This window comes from Arctopsyche grandis, chromosome 8, assembly GCF_051622035.1.
Source record: "Arctopsyche grandis isolate Sample6627 chromosome 8, ASM5162203v2, whole genome shotgun sequence".
In the NCBI taxonomy this organism is placed as follows: Eukaryota; Metazoa; Arthropoda; class Insecta; order Trichoptera; family Hydropsychidae; genus Arctopsyche; species Arctopsyche grandis.
In genome coordinates this window covers 1135193-1155609 of record NC_135362.1, presented here as the reverse complement: position 1 = coordinate 1155609, position 20417 = coordinate 1135193, and positions in this window count along the sequence as shown.

The following is a 20417-nucleotide window of genomic DNA, read 5'->3' as shown; positions in this document are numbered from 1 at the left end:
ATATTAATCGTATTAAGTTTTATTCATTTTTTTTATTATATACTAGTGGTTTTACCCGGCTTAGCTCGGTATTTGTAATATAAACAGCTTAAACATGGCAAAGCAATGTCGTCATAGAAACTTTGCTTTGTTTTCGATGTTCCTACCCAAACCTATAAACCTTACACACAAAGTCTCTTTCGAAATTATATATTAGAGATGATAAAACGTGTATTTAATTTTCTAATCTTTAACATCTTTAACAAACTTTCATCAGACCTACATCAATTCGAATACGCTTTTAGTATATGGAATCTTCATTTTAAAAAGATGTTATATGTACATATCTAAAGGGAAGAAAGAAGAATTACAAAGATACCTTTTGAACTTAAATCATTTTATTATAACGAGAGGTTGAAAATAATGAATCTCACTACGCTGGAGACGAGAAGAATAAAGGGCGACTTAATCGAAGTCTTTAAAATAATAAATAATAATTATAATGTCCAAACTCATTACGTTTAATGAATAGAGATGTCCAGGATTCGCGGGTCGCACTGAAAAAATATATATCTTCGCAGGCCGCACTCACTAAAATATAAAAAAAAACTATTTAAAAAACTCATATAATTCAAATTTCATGATGCGATTTTGAGAGACGAAAGACGTGTGAGACGTGTTGCGCCGTGAAACGAATGACGACTGAAGTGGGGAATTATGTTAACGCGCGTGTTAAAACAAGTATGTACATACATAAATATGTATGTATGTAGGTACGAACCGAAAAAAACAATTTTTTTTTCGGTTTGGTTCCGGTTTTCGTTCCGGCAAAAAGTCCCCGAGTGTAGATATATTCATATTTATTCATTCACAACTATTTATTTACATATGAATCTTGTCGGTCGGGACCACTCGGGCCAAATTCAAATCGATGACTACCAGTGGTGTAGTCGGGCCAGGCCGGCGCCCTGGTACTTTGATACAAAAATTGTTTTTTGAGTACAATTAAAAAATATTTTTGCTTATATTTCATATAAAGTTTTGTATACTAAATATTGTGAGCAGAATCTCGTTTTAACATTTGATGACTACAACCGTATCCTCACTCAAATGCCCATTTGAGTGCAAAAAATTGTTAAAAAGGAGGTATGTAAAAACAGCCCAACAACAACCCATTTAAAATATTATAGACACATTGAATGATGCCGAAATCGAATCATCGGAACTATATGTTATTATATTGCAAAAAATAATAACTTTCTCAGACCATTTTATTGACTTTTCAAATTAATTAGCATTTGATTTTTATTAGGAAAATATTAGGGGTGGGGGTCGTAAAAATTAAACACCGCCCTGGTAATAAACATTACAAATTTTCTCAAAAAATGCGTCATGATTTTTTTTTTTTTTAATTCGACTTTGCTCCCCCTCATAAAACAATGAATGAACATTTAAATGTATTTTTTGAATACTACATATTTCTTGAAATAGGAATAAAAATTAATAATGAAAGTGAGTTAATTTAGTTTGGTAGGTTGAAATTTAAAAAAAAGAGCTGGCGATCGCCTGAAAGTTGTGTGTGAAAGTGAACACATGAATGAAAGGGGGTGGGGTGGTTGGTTTAGCATGGGGTCGTTGGTTTGTCTGCCGCCGGTGGCGCCACTGAGGCGCTCTATTGATGAGGCCGAGATCGAGACCCGGCTACACCCAGCCTAGAATAAGTAGAGGCTACGGGGCTACGGCTACGACTCGACCCCACCCTTCCGTGGTCGCGCGTCGCCAACCTATTTAATAAAGCAACGAATACGCATCAGGCTGATCACTAAAGAGCGGACCCAGAGCGCGCTGTTCATTGTTCACATGTTGTAAATCCATTGTTAAAGGTTTGCCGAACCTTTTTTACAAAGCATTTACAATAATGGAACAATAGACGGTGCGCTTCCGGTCCTACCTCTACTGATCACGATCAGGGTGATCAGGTAACGGTTCGCGGGCCAACGGTTGCCGGCGACGAAGTAGCGGATCGCGAGACTCGACCGAAGCGGGGGAATAAAAAAACACACACACACACACACACCGAATAAAGACCGAGAGCGGGAAACGAAGCGGATTCACACGAACTTTAACGAGTCGGGCCGACCGCAACCGCGCGACAACTGCCGACAAACGGCTATCTACAGCTCTACAGCTCTACACTCTACACTCTACACTCTACACTCTACAGCTCTAGAAAGCGGGACCACACGCACGCACACACACCCACACACACATCAGACCCAGTATTCGGCCCGTTGATAGATCGACGGGAAAGGAATTGATTTCTGTCGGTCACCCACCCACATGCTGGAGGTGACGATTGAACGCTTCACACACTGACAACTTCAATTAAATTAATAAAAAATAAAATACTCGTGTTCTTTTTTCTGCTCACCCTCTAATTCCACTATAAACCTAAACATATCCTTGGCACTGCACTATTTTTGTTCAATTAATTAGGTGAAGAATATCGGTCCTATGGGGAAAATTCGCTAGCTTTTTTTTATTTAATGCTTTCGCCAGGGGCATCAAGCTCCTCAACCGGATTTATATTAGATTGGATTTGTTTAATCTAAAATAGAATACTGATCTGGTTGAGGTATTGTTTAGTTTGAGATCGTAGCACCTTATAAAGTTATAACTAGAGGTAGGATAGCCAAGGTGCCGCTCATTGTTCCATTGTTGTAAATCCTTTGTAAAAAAGGTTCGGCAAACCTTTAACAATGCATTTACAACATTTGAACAATACGCGGCACCCTCTGGGTCCGGGCTTTACGTTATAACATATTATATTTTTATATTCTTATTTTTACATTTTATATTTTTATATTTTCAAATTTTTATGTTTTTATTTTTCATATTTTTATATTTTTATATTTCATGTTTTTACAATTTTGTATTTTATATTTTTATTTTACATATTTTTGTATTTTTATATTTCATGTTTTTACAATTTTGTATTTTTATATTTTATATTTTTATATTTGTTTTATATTTTATATTTGTTTTTTTTTTAAATTAATATAAAATAATAATATAATATAATAATAATTAATTTTATTTTTATGTAGCCATAGTGACGACTTGGAGTTGATCTGTAAAGTCAATATGGCAAATTTGTAAATAAATAAATAAATTTTTCGGTAATGATAAAACTTTATATTTTAAATGCTTTTTATTATAACTAAATTATGTTCACTATTTTACAATTTTATTTTATTTTTGTTAATAATAAAGGTATTATATTCAGAGAAATGTAATAATAGCCCCAATCTATCACAAACATACGAAAATGGCACTTGTTGTCTTTTCTTCACGCCAAACATTAAACAGCTCATTCCGAGATAAAGACACAGAACCTGAAATAATTCAATATTTTATAGGATTGCAATTTTATTTAAATAATTGTATATGGGTTGTATACTTAATATAATTAATATATAAAAAATATGCCAGCTTGGATCCATGCGGAAATGGAAAGTTTTGGCCCAATAAAATACAAAATATCTAAAATTATTGATAAAAATGACTCTCTAACTTTGTATTAAAAATACAACTACTAAATAGTTATTAATATTAAACTAAAGCTATGCAAAAAAATAGTACATACCTGTAGATAAAAACTCCGTAGTTTTAAAACGAAAAATACACTTAAGAACTATGAAAGCAGTGTGTTTACTTTAACGCATAAAACCAGACTAATTCGGGTGACAAATATTGCTGTCACACAAACTTTTTTTGTGAGCTATGTGTATTTTATTTATTGAGCAGACATTAAAATAATGCTTTCTCAGGAGCCACTCAACTTTATTCTACATATACTGAGAAATACAACAATTATTGGGATTTACACATTTACTTCGTTTTAGACTTTTGCACACATACTCGTTTGTATGTAGATTTTCAACATCAACACTCAGTGTGCATCGCACTGAATACAATCGGATCAATTTACTTACCTATATAAAAATGTATCCCATATTGTTGCAATTTTTACCGATGCTTGTCCATCTGGCGAGTAATATAAACAAACAGATAAGTTTTTATCGAGCACCAAGCATCAAATACGACTGATGCTAAAATTATTTAGGATTGTCTGTGGACAATCGTCACATGACAACAATATGACGCCTAAAGCCAATTCTATTAATAAAACATTTCTCTGATTATATTATTCTAATGTTAATGTACAGCATAATAAGAAAAAGAGCTGAAAAACCTATTTACAATTCTTATAAATGCTCATAATATATCTTATACATAACATTAAGACTCTTCAAAGTCGACGATCTAACGCAGATTGTGTTTAGGTAATCTATGATAACTTTATATTTGAGGAATATAAATGGTATTTTGATTTTTAAATGCTTTTTATTATTACGAAATTATGTTAAACAATACATCTTATATCTATTTTAATAGCTACTGATCTGCTGATCATTTTCTATTTTACAATTTTAATTTAATTTTGTTAGTAATCATAGTATTATATTATTTTAATGTTAATGTGCAGCATAATTGGAAAAAGAGCTCAAAAACCTATTATATAAGGGGTATCAAAAATAAATTCGGGTAATTACTAATGACACACATCCGAATGTCAAAACGCTAACGCAGAAAAACCTATGCATTTCGAATTTTCGGTAAAAAATAAGAACTGCTTCTAATTGTTTAATTTTGTTTATATACATACATAGGTACATATATTATCTCGGGATTATAATTACTAAATAACAATAAGATTAAAATGGCCAAAAGAATAATCAAAAATTTGTTAAAAGAAAATTCACTATCATTATTCGCAATTCACATAAAATATCACGTTGTTATTCATACTTTTACGTACTGCCACGTAAAATTTTATTGTTGTGTCAAAAGTCTGTCATTCTTGATCAAACTTGTGATATGCAATGAAATAGATTCGAGGTCATTTATGGTCTAATCGAAAGCTTTATTGGTGAATTTTCAATTGAATATTACTCAAAAAGGCATGCTCTAATATATTTCATTTAAGTTTTACAAAAAATATAATTATTTTGTAGAAATTTTTATTAGAATATCCAGGGCCGCCGAGAGGAATCCCTACTCCTTTCCTTTTGGACATGCTTGGGTATAATTCCCTTGAATTTCGGAGAAACTTCTCGTTAATTCGTTTCGTTCTCCAGCTACTGCGTGGTAATACGTCATGCCCATTGTTGCTGGAACAGTTGGGACTTTATGTACCTAATAATTATGTGCGTGGTAGATATCATCATTTAATGGTTGTACCTCCTGCTCGCACAGTTCTTTTTCGAATGGCTCCTATACCAAGAGCTATTCGACTTTTCAATGAAATCGTTGCTGCCGTCCCTGAATGCGATATTTTCCACCTCGGTGAGCGTAGATTACACTGTTCGACAAATGACGACTTTTTTTTGGTTCAGAGACGAGATATGATTTTTCTTATAGATCTATGCCCAGTGAACACGAATCTGGTAATAAAAAATGTCGATTGGCTCTAGATTCGAAGATATATGTGTTTTTTAAATCGCGCGATTTTTTTATATCTTGGTGTTGTTCGGTCGATGTATCAAAATTTGTCAATTTTCTGTTCAAAATGAATATTGGAATCTATAGTCGGGTATTTTATCTTTTATTTGTAGTATTTTTCAGCCTTCAAATATCTCTAAGTAGTCGTCCAGTTCAAATCAAAAGTCAAAAGTACGTATTTTCACTTGGGATTTTGTCCCACTGTTAATACTATTTTATATTGAGATTTTTCTGTTGAAACATGTTTATTGGGATAGTATTCTAGCCACATTATTTTTTGTTTAAAAGGGTTAATTGGAAGTGTGCTGAATTTTAAATCGGTAAAATTGTGAGTTAACATCTCGTACTATTATTTACTCGTATTTACACGAATCTGAATTGAATTAATAGGGATAATATATTAAATTGTCTTTATATGAGAATTAAATAAAATTCCACTTAGAGAATCATATTTCGACTGAAATAAGAAACTGTTTGAAAACTGTTTTTTGCAAATCTTGGAAAGTATATCAATTTAATTAGCGGACTAAGTAAAGACGCTCGAACGTACATTTATCTTTTTTACTGATTAATTATTACTCTATGGACTAATCTATGATATATACATATGCAGGTACATAAATATTTAAATTAAGAAAAAATTAAAAACTCAATTCTGTTCGGAAGTAAACTACCACTTCCGGTTCATGGCTTTCTATTAAAATCTCACAATATCTGAACCCTTACATTAATAAATTTGCAACTTATTATGTGTTACAGTTCTTAAGATACTTTTGAGTTAAGCGTTTTTAAAACAAAATGAGTGCATGTCTAGATATGTAGATCTGCAAACGATCCCACGTGCGATGTGTTCAATAGTTTCAAGTACATCATTTTGATCCCGCTAAAAATGGTTTAAAATAATATTGTCTACTTGAAAAGAAATGACGTGGGGTATAAACATACATATATCAATCGACTTTAGCTAATTATTTCATTTGTATCTATTATGTGGATATATGTATCTACATTCTACATACATACATACATATGTAAGTATGTACATACACACATATCTATAGACATTATTCCATATCGATAAATGTTTCTATGTATATCCATCATTTTGATGAGCTTGAAGTTTTCGTACCTACGTATCAGTGTTTATAAAGATGTATTATAAACATTGTCTGATATAATCCACGTGTATCCTGATCCTACATACATATCTATATATTAAATATAGTAAGGTGTACTACAGGCAGTTCGATGGCTTCCAATGGATGAATTTGTATTTTTTTGATTTCAAGTTTAGTGGACACTTGGTGTGATTGAAACAAAAAAAACCATTAGGGTTTCGTCTTCGTATTTCTTCTTTGGGTAGAAATTTCATTTCATACATACCTACATACATATTATGTATGTATCTATATACAGTACTAATATTTCATATGAAATTTTGGTTGGGTGATTATTCCGCACACTGCGATCTCGCGCAAGTCGCTAAAATCTCGATCACGTAACATCATTCTTTGAACTATTGACCATACGCACTTGAGGATAAATAAAATAAGAGAACTCGGCTTAAACAAAAAAAAATATACAAAAATATATTTTGATTGATTGAACGTGTCAAAACGTACGGGTACGACGGTACTCTGTGGCGCGCATTTTACTACGGACGTACCGGTACGTTCATACTCCTCAAAGGGTTAAATAAATTGTCATCTCTAAATTCACATGACAGTTTTTTGACATACCTATATGGTTTTGGCATTGCTAAAAGCAAATTTATTGCTTTTAATAAATTTATTCTATTGTAGGAATACAATATAATACAATGTAGCAATAAACTACCAAGATTAGTATATATATTTTTTAAGTAACGAAAAAAGCAGGGGGGGGGGGGTATCGTAAAAATTAGACTCTGTCCTGGTTCATTTTTATTTAGCACTACACCACTGCCTATATATAAGTAAAATAGTGTACAAAAAATGTGGCACAATTTTTATCCCTTCAACGTATGGAATTTGATGTGAAAGATGTGTCTTTGTTCTGAAATTCCCTGTTGGAACACATTTTACGAAGTCTGAGTCTTCATTATCCCCAAAATTTTCATTTTTTTACAATCCAGCTCCATGGCATCGTCCGATTCTACTTCTACTCATTAGCTAATTAGGTTAACCTAATAGCTAATGAGTAGATATCTATGTATGTATATGAAATTAATACGTATTTTAATTTGTGTCTAATATTTACATACTTGCATACTATTGTATTTACACATATAATACCTAAATCGATTGTTGTTGGGTGTGGAGAGAGAGAGAGAGAGAGATAGAGGGAGAGAGAAACGAGAGCATTAATCAATTGACAGTGACGTGATCAAAAGCCATTGGTCGTCCGGTTTAATGGGGTCATTCGCGTGGGGGTCGATAAGGGTTAATTAATACAATACTTACTTTCTTTTATCATGAATCCAATTATCTATCAATTTTTGATATCGTTTCGATTGTTTTAGTGAGTGAGTGAGTGAGTGACAATGAAAACGACATCCGCATCACTCATGCATTGAAATCCCGGATTATATGAATCGCAACCAAACCACTCCTTGGTGTTTGTTTCCCGACCCAACATTATTAAATAATTTAAAATTTTTCATTAATCTGCATATTTCAGATATACCTCGATTTATTCAAAATCCGATTAATCTATTTCCACCTGTCATTGGCTTTACTTTTGACCAATATTTCGCTATTCCGTGTGTAGCATCCAATATACCTACTTATTCTTTTCCAGAAATTGATCTAGTCATCATGTTCCTCAACAAAAGTTTTGAGAAGACGTATCGTTGATGATATGACACCTTGGTACAAAAGTTGAATAAGACTTTGTTAAAAAATTGATATCAAAAGACCGTCGTTTGTTTTCAATTTAGTTTCATTCGGCTGTGAAGGAGCATTATCTTTACTTTGTAAAAAATCTCACTTTAGGAACCCGATTAGCTTTGAATCAATCCATGCTCCTTTTGGTTAGGTTTTTTTCTTTTATAAATCTGAATTTTAGCTTACAACTTGCCGAACCGTTGGAAATTTCCGAAATGAATTCATCAGAAACGGAAAACAACGTATCTATTCAATAAACATCGTATTCAAATAAGCTTTTAACTCTCATAAAAAGTAGGTATAATTTGCTGAAATCACTATCGTCGGGTTCCGGCTTCTCTTTGAGTTTACAAAATCCACAGTTAAAAAAAGACCTGTGTGAATGGGTACCCAGTCTAACTAACGGTCCTTTTTAAACGAAACCTTAAATAAATGTATTGTATTTTTTGTCGTAAGCAAGTTTTGCCTCACCCTCCGAGCGCCCTTCAAGCTTTTGCGCCCTTGGCAAATGTCCCGTTGCCAATGCCTTGGTACGGTTCTGCTTCCAGAAATTCCAGATTTATTGCAACCCCGTAATTACGAAAAGACTTTTTCAGTGTTTTCGCCTCGTCAATGGCAACGGCTTCAAATTGGAATCGAACTTCATAATTAAGTCTCATTACATTATCCGCGCCAATTTTCAGACACCTAACTACAAAAGTTCATATTATATATATTTTTTAATTCAATTTATTAAATTCTGATACACAAGATATGTAAGTACCTAACTGCCTACAATTAAAACAAATTTTTAATTATAAATGTACGCACATATGTAGGTACTAATGCTATTACGATTACGATGTTATTACCAATTGTTATTATTTTTATTACTTAGTTATTCCTTAACGCCAATCAATTACTTACAAATGAAATTAACGAGTGATTTGGGGATTTCGTGAAATTAGCTTTCTATGTGAACAAGAGAGATAGTTAGAGAGGCGAAATAGTGAAGCGACAAAAATAGGTAGGTACATAATTCTGTGTTGAAAGCACGAAAATGTGTAGGTAATGGGCGGCTCGATGCGCGAATGAGGCATTGTTTCTCTGCTCTTTGAATAGTTTCCCGCATTTGAATGTGCATTGTTCTCTGAGAACGACCGTTTGTTTTTCTTCACTTCCAACACTTCCAGCATGGCATTGTCATCTTTGGTCTGATGCACTCACCAACTCTGAATGTATGTACTTATGCTATTTTTTCGGTGAAGGGAAATTGACTCGGACGCGGATGGAAGCTGCTTTGGAAACCCACGCTTTGTTGTTGGAACGTATTTGTGGTTGTTACAGAGCAGAAAGTTGGTTCGTTGGAGTATTTTAAACTCTGGACGGCGGCCAGCCAGCTAAATATGCGCTCTATATTTGTAACGGCAAATCAGTAGGTACTTTACTTTAGCACAATCATCAAAGAGGTCACTTTCACATCAACACCACGACAAAATGGCCGTCGACCCCATTAATCACTGACCATCGCCAAAATCGTCTCCGCTTCCCTCACATATCTACATACATACTACCTACCTACCAATTATATGTAGTCATTCAGATTCAGCTTATATTAGATATATGTATGTACATACCTGGATATTATGTACTAAGTAAATAGTTGCTTCTCACTTGAATACTATATGTATGTAGGTATTAGGTACATATGTACATGACTTTTGACTATTTTTAAGCTAAAAATGACTGAAAAGTAAATAGATATGTAAGACTTACATATTTAGTCTAGTCTATTTCGTGTCGTATCATGATTACTTACTAAGTCGTCATCCGACCAGTGTTTTCATTGAAATTATTTTTCTAACCATTTTTTGGAAAAATTTAAGTTTCAAAAAAAAAAATTATACTGTCAGCTAATTAATCAAAGCATATTAAACTGTCTAAATTAATAAAATAAATGCTTGCTAGTAGCTATTTTCTTTTCTGAGACTAAATAGTTTTTCCCTGATTTGCAGCATTTATATCTATATTATATATGTATTAGTGAAATTTACTTTCCACTTATAATATATACTATGTAATTTCAACGTTTGTGTTAAAATTCACAAATAAGTATGTAAAGTTGCCTTCGGACGAAGAAATTAGTAGAAAACAAGCCCGTTGGCAGACCAGTCTACACAAAATTGTCTCCAGTAGAAGCTTCTCAATGCTTATGAACAACTTGTTTATTTATATAAGTAGGTACTAATTGACTGTAGGCATACGTTTGTAGAAATACACGTGTTTGTTGATAGAGACGAAAATTTAATACCCCTGAATGAGAAAGTATGTAGGCGGAAAGGCCGTTTCGCTAACGAATCTAATATCTACAGGCGGTTGTAGAGAGGGTGAGAGGGTGAGAGGGGGCGAAATGGAGGGCGGTTGGAGGAGGGGAGTCGATCGACCGGGGAAACGTCTGGAGTCCCCCATTAAGGCTGCGCCCCCCGGGAGCGGTGGGGGCCCCCATTCCAAATTCTAAAGAACTTCGCCACTTGTGCCCACAATTCAAACTCGCTTTTCGGCTACCCGTTACGTTGCACTTTCAACTATAATACAAACCTGCCTATGTATTTATATGTACATATATGTATGTAGGTATATACATACGTACACACTTTTGACCTATTGTAGTAATTTAATTAAAATTAAAATTTATTTATTATTTTTTACATGGCGGCTTATACCCACTCGTTTCTTTTTTTTCGGTAGGGGAATTCTACTAAATGCTACATACTTTCATTCTGCTACATATGTACTTTTTTTTAAAGGGAGAAAAATAGTGTTTTTGGAAACTATTTTTTATATCTAAATATAAAATCGCATGTAACATTTATTTATGTTTATAATAAGAAAGCGTTTTTTTTTAATTTAAAGATATTAATAATAATTACAAGACATAGAATTTTGGATTTTGATAAGATGACATACATACATACATCCGTCTAAGATGACATTCCACTAATATTCATACAATTCGCAGATATTTTTTTGGTTTCAGGTGGTCCCTACCAAAGGGAAAAAAGGCTAAGCAAACGAAATATGTAATTGACAACAAACCCAATGTTTACCCATAGAGCTTGGGGGGGGGGACATATTCTTTTACATATTTGATTGCTTCAACCATATCTTCGTTAGGCCAATAATTTCTAGCTGATGCTTGTAGCTTCCTAAAAAACTATATAAAATATGTACAAATGTACACAACAATGTCGCATGTTGCATACTGGCTAAGATGACAGAGTGTATCATGTGTTACCCTAGCCGTCTTAGAAACGCGCAGAAATGAAATTGACGTTATCCTCATGCATCAATCGCACCACGAATAAGTTTCCCTAAAGCTAATAACACAGTAAAAAATAAATAATGACATACCTGATATATGATTACGATGTAAAATAAATATTCACGAAGCGATTTTACAAATACATTACTAACACGATGAATTACGTCACACTGCCCGCCATTTATGCTAATTCTACCAATGATGCATTGTGTGGAACGACATTTGGAAAGATTATGTACTGATGGCTATATTTTAAAAGAGACAACCAGTATGTCATCCTAAGCGTTCATAAGTACATAAGTTCAGTGCCGTGGAAATTTTTCTGTTTTTTATCACACAGCCCAACTTACGTGTGCGCGAGCATAATATAAGGAGACTCGGTATGTCGACAAAAACAGGAAGATTTCCACGGCACAGCATACATAGTTACCTACTCGTACTCATACAGCGTACGCATATTCATTTTGGATGAATGAAAATATTGTAGAGAAAGTACATAAATCCATAAATAGTGAAAAGTGAAACTAAAAATTAAACAAACCGTAGATATCAATTATAATTCGGATTCTAAGCAAGTGCACCAAAGATTTATTTCATATGTACCAATGGATTTGTATGTATGCTTAGATTGGGGACGGACTAAAATAATAACACTGAGCAACAACATTTTTAACGGTTTCACTTCGTACTTTCGAAAAACATCCCTTCCTAATTTACTTACCGGAGCGGAGACTAATCAATCTTAACTAACTTGACCCACTAAATTCTATGAATATGACAACGACATTTGTTGGTTTATTCTCGTTTATGAGATATGGGCGTCTTTAACTCAAAATCTAGTATTGCTGTGTCAAAAGTGAGTATAGGAATCAACAGTCAGATGTTTTCTCGATTGATTATGATTTAAACCCGGACCCAGAAGGTGCCGCGTATTGTTCAAATGTTGTAAATGCATTGTTAAAGGTTTGCCGAACCTTTTTTATGAAGGATTTACAACAATGGAACAATGAGCGGCCCCTTGGCTACCCTACCTCTAATTATGATTATGACAATAGTGTCGTTTAAGGCAGTGCTTCCTAATTACTTTCATCTCACGACCCCCTAAATCTGAAAAAATTAATTCCCGGCGCCTAAAAAATTTTTTTTTCTACTTAAATGGTTTATTTGGCAGTAATTATTACAATTATAATACACATATTTATATTCAGCACAAAATTATAGGAACTTGCTTAAAAACATTTTGTTTAAATTAAAACTATACACATATGAAACAATTTAATGCGATAGTTGAGGTCGCATGTTTTGACATAACAAATCGACATCGGGTTCAATGTCAGAATCTTCCAAAGTCTCCGTGGAAAGGCATGACCTTTGCTTATTTTTTAATATAAGTAATGACGAAAATGCTGTTTCGCATAGGTACGTAGTCGCGAAAGGAATAAGAGTTACCAGGGCTTCTTTTCCAATAGCAGGATATTCTTGCTGTCGCTTTAACCAAAATTCTGAAATACTTTTTTCATTAAATTCCACTTCAAGCAAATTATCTGATCTGATATCGATCAACTCTTCTTGGGCTGTCCACGTAATATGATCATATTTTAAGGACTTGGCAAATGGTGTTATTATCCAATTGTTCCTTTCATCCTCTTGTTTGGGAAATATGTCCTCAAATATATACATTCCCTAAATATGTAATGTGGAAAAGTTCAATCCTATCGATCATTTGGCTATTTTAGCTATTTGGCTATTTTAGAAACGAACAAGTAGCTAAACTTTACAATGTAGCAGTTATTATTTCTATTCTTATTATGTGAGAGCACAATGCTAACTTTTTAAAATATCGTAGGTACAACTATAAACTGGTACAACTATTCAAATTTCAAAATTATTCATCGAAATCTCAACCGCAAAAGGAAATAAAAGCAAAAGTAATTTACAATTTAAAGATAGACTTATATTCTGTCTTCTGGACGTACATATCGTGACAATCTAAAATTAAGCATTAATAAATGAATCACCTTTGCACCAACGAGATGTGGTTCGTTCAGGAGGAATATGCTTCGTTCGATTTGCAATGAGAGAAATGGATACATAGTATGTATATGTAAAATTAGAAATGTGTATCGTGGAATGAGAAGTTGATAAGTTGAGAAGTTGTGCAAAAATAAAAGTGAACAGTAGCAAAAGAGCGATATGTGTGGCATTTGGTAGTAGGTAGTAGAAGCGCGCGTCAGCTCAACAGCAGTAGTATGTACATATGTAGAAGTAGTGGTAGAAGTAGAAGCACACTGCTGGAAGGAAAAGTACCACTACACTAGTAGTAGTAGTAGTAGCAGTAGCAGTAGCAGAGCAGAGCAGAGCACAGAGCAGTGTTGTGTGAACGAATGTGTATAAAAACCAGTGAACGACCTTCGAGCGAGCTGTTGGCTTCCAGGCGCGCCCAACCGCCGGTTCACATTCCACTTTTACGTCTCGCATTTATTTATTCGCATATTTGCATACAAATATTGCCATTGCCATTGCCATTAGGTACATACTTTTTTATACCCGCTCGTTATACTCTCCAAATCCTCACTGGAATACTAAGCGCCTTTAACTGCTTAATTTTTTTTCAATATGTTCGATGTTCAGCATTTCCCAAACGGTGGTTCGACACAGATCTTGTAATAGTTGTTTTACCCGGCTTCGCTCAGCATTTGTAATATGAACAGATTAAACATGGCGAATCAAATAGTAAATATTCATTCGTTTTTTTATTAAATTTATTTGAATCGAAACCATATCGAATCATCGTCACAGAAACTTTGACTTGTTTTCGATGTTACCAACCAACATTACATACTTACATAGTAACAAAGTCTCTTTCGAAATTATATCTATACTAGAACTGTTTGCATTTTCAAGTTCTGATTCTTTTATTTCAATGTCATTTTTATATTTTTATTCAAAACAAAAATATTAAATCATCTAATAATTTAAGAAAAGTAAAAACACAATTGGAATCAAGCATGAACGTGAGCGTATTTATTGTCAATTATTTACAGTAAAATTCGTCATCGCGTCATAGTCTGGGGACCTATTAAATTATTTCGTTATAATGACACTGGAAACTGCTGTTATTACTAGAGAGCGGACGTACTTTGCACCGTTCATTGTTGTATGCTCAAACTACAAAGCTACAGAGCAAAAAAAAGGTTCACCATAAAAATGAACAATACACGACGAACGATGAACAATGAACTGCGCAAAGTACGTCCGCTCTCTAGACTTATTACTAGAGCGCGGATAGAAAGCGTGCTTTTTCCAGGAATCGGGGCGGTTTGGCTCTATTTACAAAGCTAAAGTGCAAAAAAAAAAGGTTCGGTGAACCTTTAACCAAGCATTTACAATAATTGAACAATGAACGGCGCGCTTTGTGTCCGCTACAGTTATTACTTATGTTTGGAAACCCGAAAATAGCTCGTTACACTAAAGATCAAGAAATCAAGAAATTTTTCGAAAAACATTTCTTGGAATAATTTCTCATGGCCTTAATAATGAGGAATTTGCAAAAACAAATCTTATTTAATTAATTTTTTGAACACCTCCCCCCTCCAAATAAAAAATAAATAAATTTGCAGAATTTGAATATTCACATTGGGTTAGCCTTTTGGGTCTTCCTGGTATATTTTTTTAATAAAAAAATATTAGAGACATGTACATATGTATGTATGTATTATCGTCAAAATGACTGTGGCACAATATTATCTAGTTGACTTTTATTTTTAGCTCGTAAATATGTAATGTTGAATGGAAGTGTGAAATTTTTTGACAAATTGAAAATTGAAAATCATTTGCCCTCTCTTTTATAATAATAGATTTTTCCAAATAATATTTTTAGTGAGAATCCAATTGAATGACATGTACATGTGTACGTACATATGTACAGAGGTGTATGTGTAGTATATGTATTTTTGAGGGCAGCGAAGCAGTTGCCGAGTGAGTGTTTGAATCGTAATCGTAATCGTACATAATGCGTTTGTCGCATACTAATGACTCGACGGATTTCGTCACGCACAAACACTTACTTACTCGTCTTGCCTAGCTCTACATGTTATACCTGCATACATATGTACATAATATATGTATTATATTATTATATACATATCTACTATTTACTACCATATATGTATTTACACACACACACATGCCACCACCTAATAGCTTCATTTAAAAGCAAAAGGTTTATCACACCTTCTATGGAATTTTCGATTTAGGTACATATGTACACATACATATGTAAATATGTACATGCAAGCAGATTTATCGATGGTTTTTCTTTAAACAAATGAACAGAAAATGTGATCAAATACTGGGGTAGGTACATAGGTAGGTGCATACATACATATGTACATATAATACACATAAGCTGCTTGAACAAGTACATATGTACATATGTAGGTACAAATTTACATGGGCCGAACCACATTAGCACACCAACATTACTTATTGAATCATTTCTTGTTTGACAATGATTGATGTTTTTTACTAACCTATTATAAAAATCAAGTTTTTATTTAACATATCCATTTGTTAATATGTAAATAGTTATGCCATATAAATACATCGTAGTTACTATTTTCTATTAAAAGTTTCACAAACACATTTTATTAAATTATATTATGTATATTATTATATTTGCGGATATACGTATGTAGATATGTACATATGTACATACCTACATACATACATATGTAGGTATATACTACATATGTAGTATTTATTTTGTTGATATATACATATTTATTAAAAACAAGCTGATAAGAGGCTTATAAAAAAACTGATATCGAACAAATTTTGTTGAAAAAAAAGTTTGCAAAGTTTGTATTTTATTTATCGCTCACGTGCGTATGTAGTGCGTACAAGTAAAGTAAGTATCACAAGTAAAATATAATTGGTCAAAATTATTATTTTTGATATGCGGTGGGTGACATATTCTGTTTTTCTTTTCATTCTGTTTTTGTTTAGTTTATACGAGCCAAGTGCTAACCACATGTGATGAACGTTTTACGATCTACATACATATGTATGTAATTCTGATTCATATTGCTCACTAGACCAGATTGTACCCACATTTATTTTACTTGTAAGTACTGGCACATATGTATGTATATAGGTACTAATTAAGCATACATGTCTAGTTCCTTATTCTTATATTGCCTTTCTACTGTTAATTGATAGTTTACAAAAATGAGATCATCGATACATTTTATGTACATGTGTATATCTATGATAAGTTCATTTACTTAAATTAAGAAATGAAACATTTAAATCTTGTAGAAATGCGTTGCAGATTTGTATATGTAAATTATAAAATAGATATCTACATTTGTACATACATATTTACCGATGTATGTATCTACATATGTGAAATCTGAACATGCTTTTTTTAATTTCAAGTTTGACATAGACACTCATCTCAGGTGAATTTTGGAAAGGGCGCCGATTTAGTTAAGACTTTGCATGCGGCCCACGTTTTTTAGTTGTTGTATATTTGTATATTGGATATGTTTCTGAGTGTGCATAAGGGCACATTTGAGAAGCAGGTCACAATTTATTTCACTTCCATTTCATTCAGGCCACAATTCAATCAATTATCTACGGAATTAAAAAACAAACCATGTAAGATTTTCGAGTTGGATGATCAATCTCAACACTCTTTATGATCATGATGATAATTTTTTATTTACGAAATGAAAGGAGTGATAGATATTTTAATAACACACCTGTGATGAAGTTATGGAAGGCCGTATGACTTTTTTAAGAATTTTAAAGATTCTTTTCTTCGAACAGTGACCTATTGAGTTCATATTCTACACCAGGCTATCTCAAACATTTGAATAAAAATTAGCGGATGCTTTTTTTTACTGAACATATTAAATTAAGATAATATTTTATTTCTGATATTCTAAATAGCTGACGATCCGGTCGAAGACGAAGAAGATTGCGGCAATAATGAAACTTTTGATATTTTAACTGAACTAGTTAAAGTTTCTTCGAAAGATATAAACATGAAAATGTTTCCACTCATAGAGAAAGGTTCTAAGACACTAAATTATATAAATTATTTAAAAATAGTAATAAATAATTGATAATTTTAAATTATTTCGGCCGAGAAGATAACAAACGAATATAAATCTTTGAAACAAGTCTCTGATTGTCGGAAACAACGTCGCACTGATTCTCGGATGGGAGTTTCAAAACTGCTCATGCACGATTGTGCATTATTTTTCAATTATACACGATTCATGCACTTATTCATTATAGAGCCATTCCTTGTCTTATGTTTTACTACAAAACAAAATAAAGGATACTGTTCAAGACATTAAATATATTGTGAATGCCAATTTGAGTCCAGCCAACATCCAGGCCCACACACGCGGCATCAAAAAAAGGCAAATCGAAACACATAGTGGACCATGAGAAGAGTGGGAATGGACACGAGCGAGATTGAGGAGAGGGCGTGTGAGCGTGGGTTCGTCATCGGCGTGGGGATGGAGAGGAAAGGGGTCGTGTGGTGGCGCGATTCGTGTCGGCGATGCACTATCATCCAACTGTCAAAAATTATAATTTCACGAATAGCGGCCAGAGAAAATGTAATTGTCTATAATTTCACTGAAATATACACAGTGAAAATGTAATTGGATATGATTTCACTGAAAAGTCAGTGAAATTATAATTTCACTGTAACATAGGTATTAAGGCTTCCAATCCCGGGATCCCGGTGTTTTCTGGTACCGTGAATCCCGGTGCTGAAACTAGTCTGAATACCGGGAGTACGTTGCTGGCCTAAATTTATTTAAGAATATTATTTTTACAAAAATAATGAGGAAAAAATATAAAACAACATTATATAATGAACAATGGTGGGATAAGCAATGACAGCCAAAGTCAATTTGTTTGCTCTAACCCGTTTCGATGCCGGCTCGCCGTTTCCACGAAATGGTAAGAACGGCCTGTATTGTGTCGCAGATTTTGTGCTCAACTGCAATGATATTTGAACCATATTTTGACTGATCCGAACTCTGAATCGAGCGATGATCACGTTTTTATGATCTAGAAAAAATGTGGGTGTGTGTGTATATCTGTGTGTCAATGTAATTTGGTGATTTTTTTAAAACACCGTTCGTACTATCGAACTGAAGCTTAGTATCGGTTACTGAAATTTTTATCAATACGACGTAGATTTTTTTCAAAGTTTCAAGTTAACCGGAAATGGTACCTCCCCTTTTAGGTGTCCTTTTTTTAAAGATTTGGAATTCAAATATCTCCCAAACAGCTTATCGAATCGGACTAAAATTTTTTACATGTAATAGAAATTTTTAATTTTACATCCCAATATTTTTAAAATGTTTTTTATGAACCGAAAGTAGTACTTTTACTCTAGAGAATTAAGGTTTTATATGTTTCTCAGAAACCCTTAGTTTATTGAACGGAAATTTCATATCTAGAATTTTAAGTTTGATACCAAGTTATGAGTATAAAAATCCAATTATAATTGTTGTATCAATGTGATGAAAATACAAAAAAAATCACTAAATATAATAAACCGGAAGTGGGATTTTTTCCTCTTAGAAAAGTCGTGATGTTGTGACCACGATTATTTATACGCCCCTGAACACATTAAGCTGAAAATTTATATTTGTATTCTCTATGTACTAACATACATAGAGTTGATAATGTTTTGGTCAGAATTCGTAAACCGGAAGTAGAACTTTTGCGTAAGTTTCCCTACATTTGTGTTCAATTTGTATCGAAAATGCTTATAGCCGGTATGTGTGAACGTGTATGTAGATATGTATGTTTGATTTTCGAATTTTTTTTTATCCTTCTTATTATATATTCCCCAAATATCTACATAGATAACGTCGTGGGTTGGTTACATCCTAATTTGTACATAAAGTCAATGTAATTGCGGTTTTATGTTTGGTTAATTGTTTCAATAAATAATTAATTGACAATAAAAACTATTTGTAAAAAACGAATCAATGAATCAAAGTTTTTTTTTACTTTATTTAATTACATTATAGGATATGTTTTATTTAATCTTAGAAATCTAGAAATCTACATAGCTATGGGTGCGAACCGAAAATTGAAAGAATGTAGCCAAACTCTCAAAACAAGAACGCTAGTTTGTAAAATGCAAACGAACGGTTTTGGAATATCAAAATATGCAATTGAACTTTTTTTTCTTATTAATTTGAATCCCGGTGCTGAAGTAACCTTCCGGGATTGGAAGCACTAATAGGTATATTATATTATATATGTAGGTATGTACCTATGTAGCCGTAATTGTTTAGTACATAGATGTTTCTATGTATGTATGTAAGTCATCTATCTCCCTACCCATTAAATTAATATGAGGCCCTCTTAGAATTGTACATGCAATATCTATCTTTTTTTATTTAATATTAGATATATTTATTGAAAAATAAAAAAAAATCTCTCCTATTTTATAACAGTCGATTATTATTCATATTTTTAAATGATATTTTAAATCTATGCTTGTTAAAATTACAATCGTAGGAGACTTTGACGAATACATTTTATAGAGCTTAATCCACGTTAAATACGCTCTCGTCTCGAAATTTCGAATATAAAATATTTTTTATATCAACATACATATATACATAGGTAGGTACTAAGATGGTGATATAACTTGTATTAGA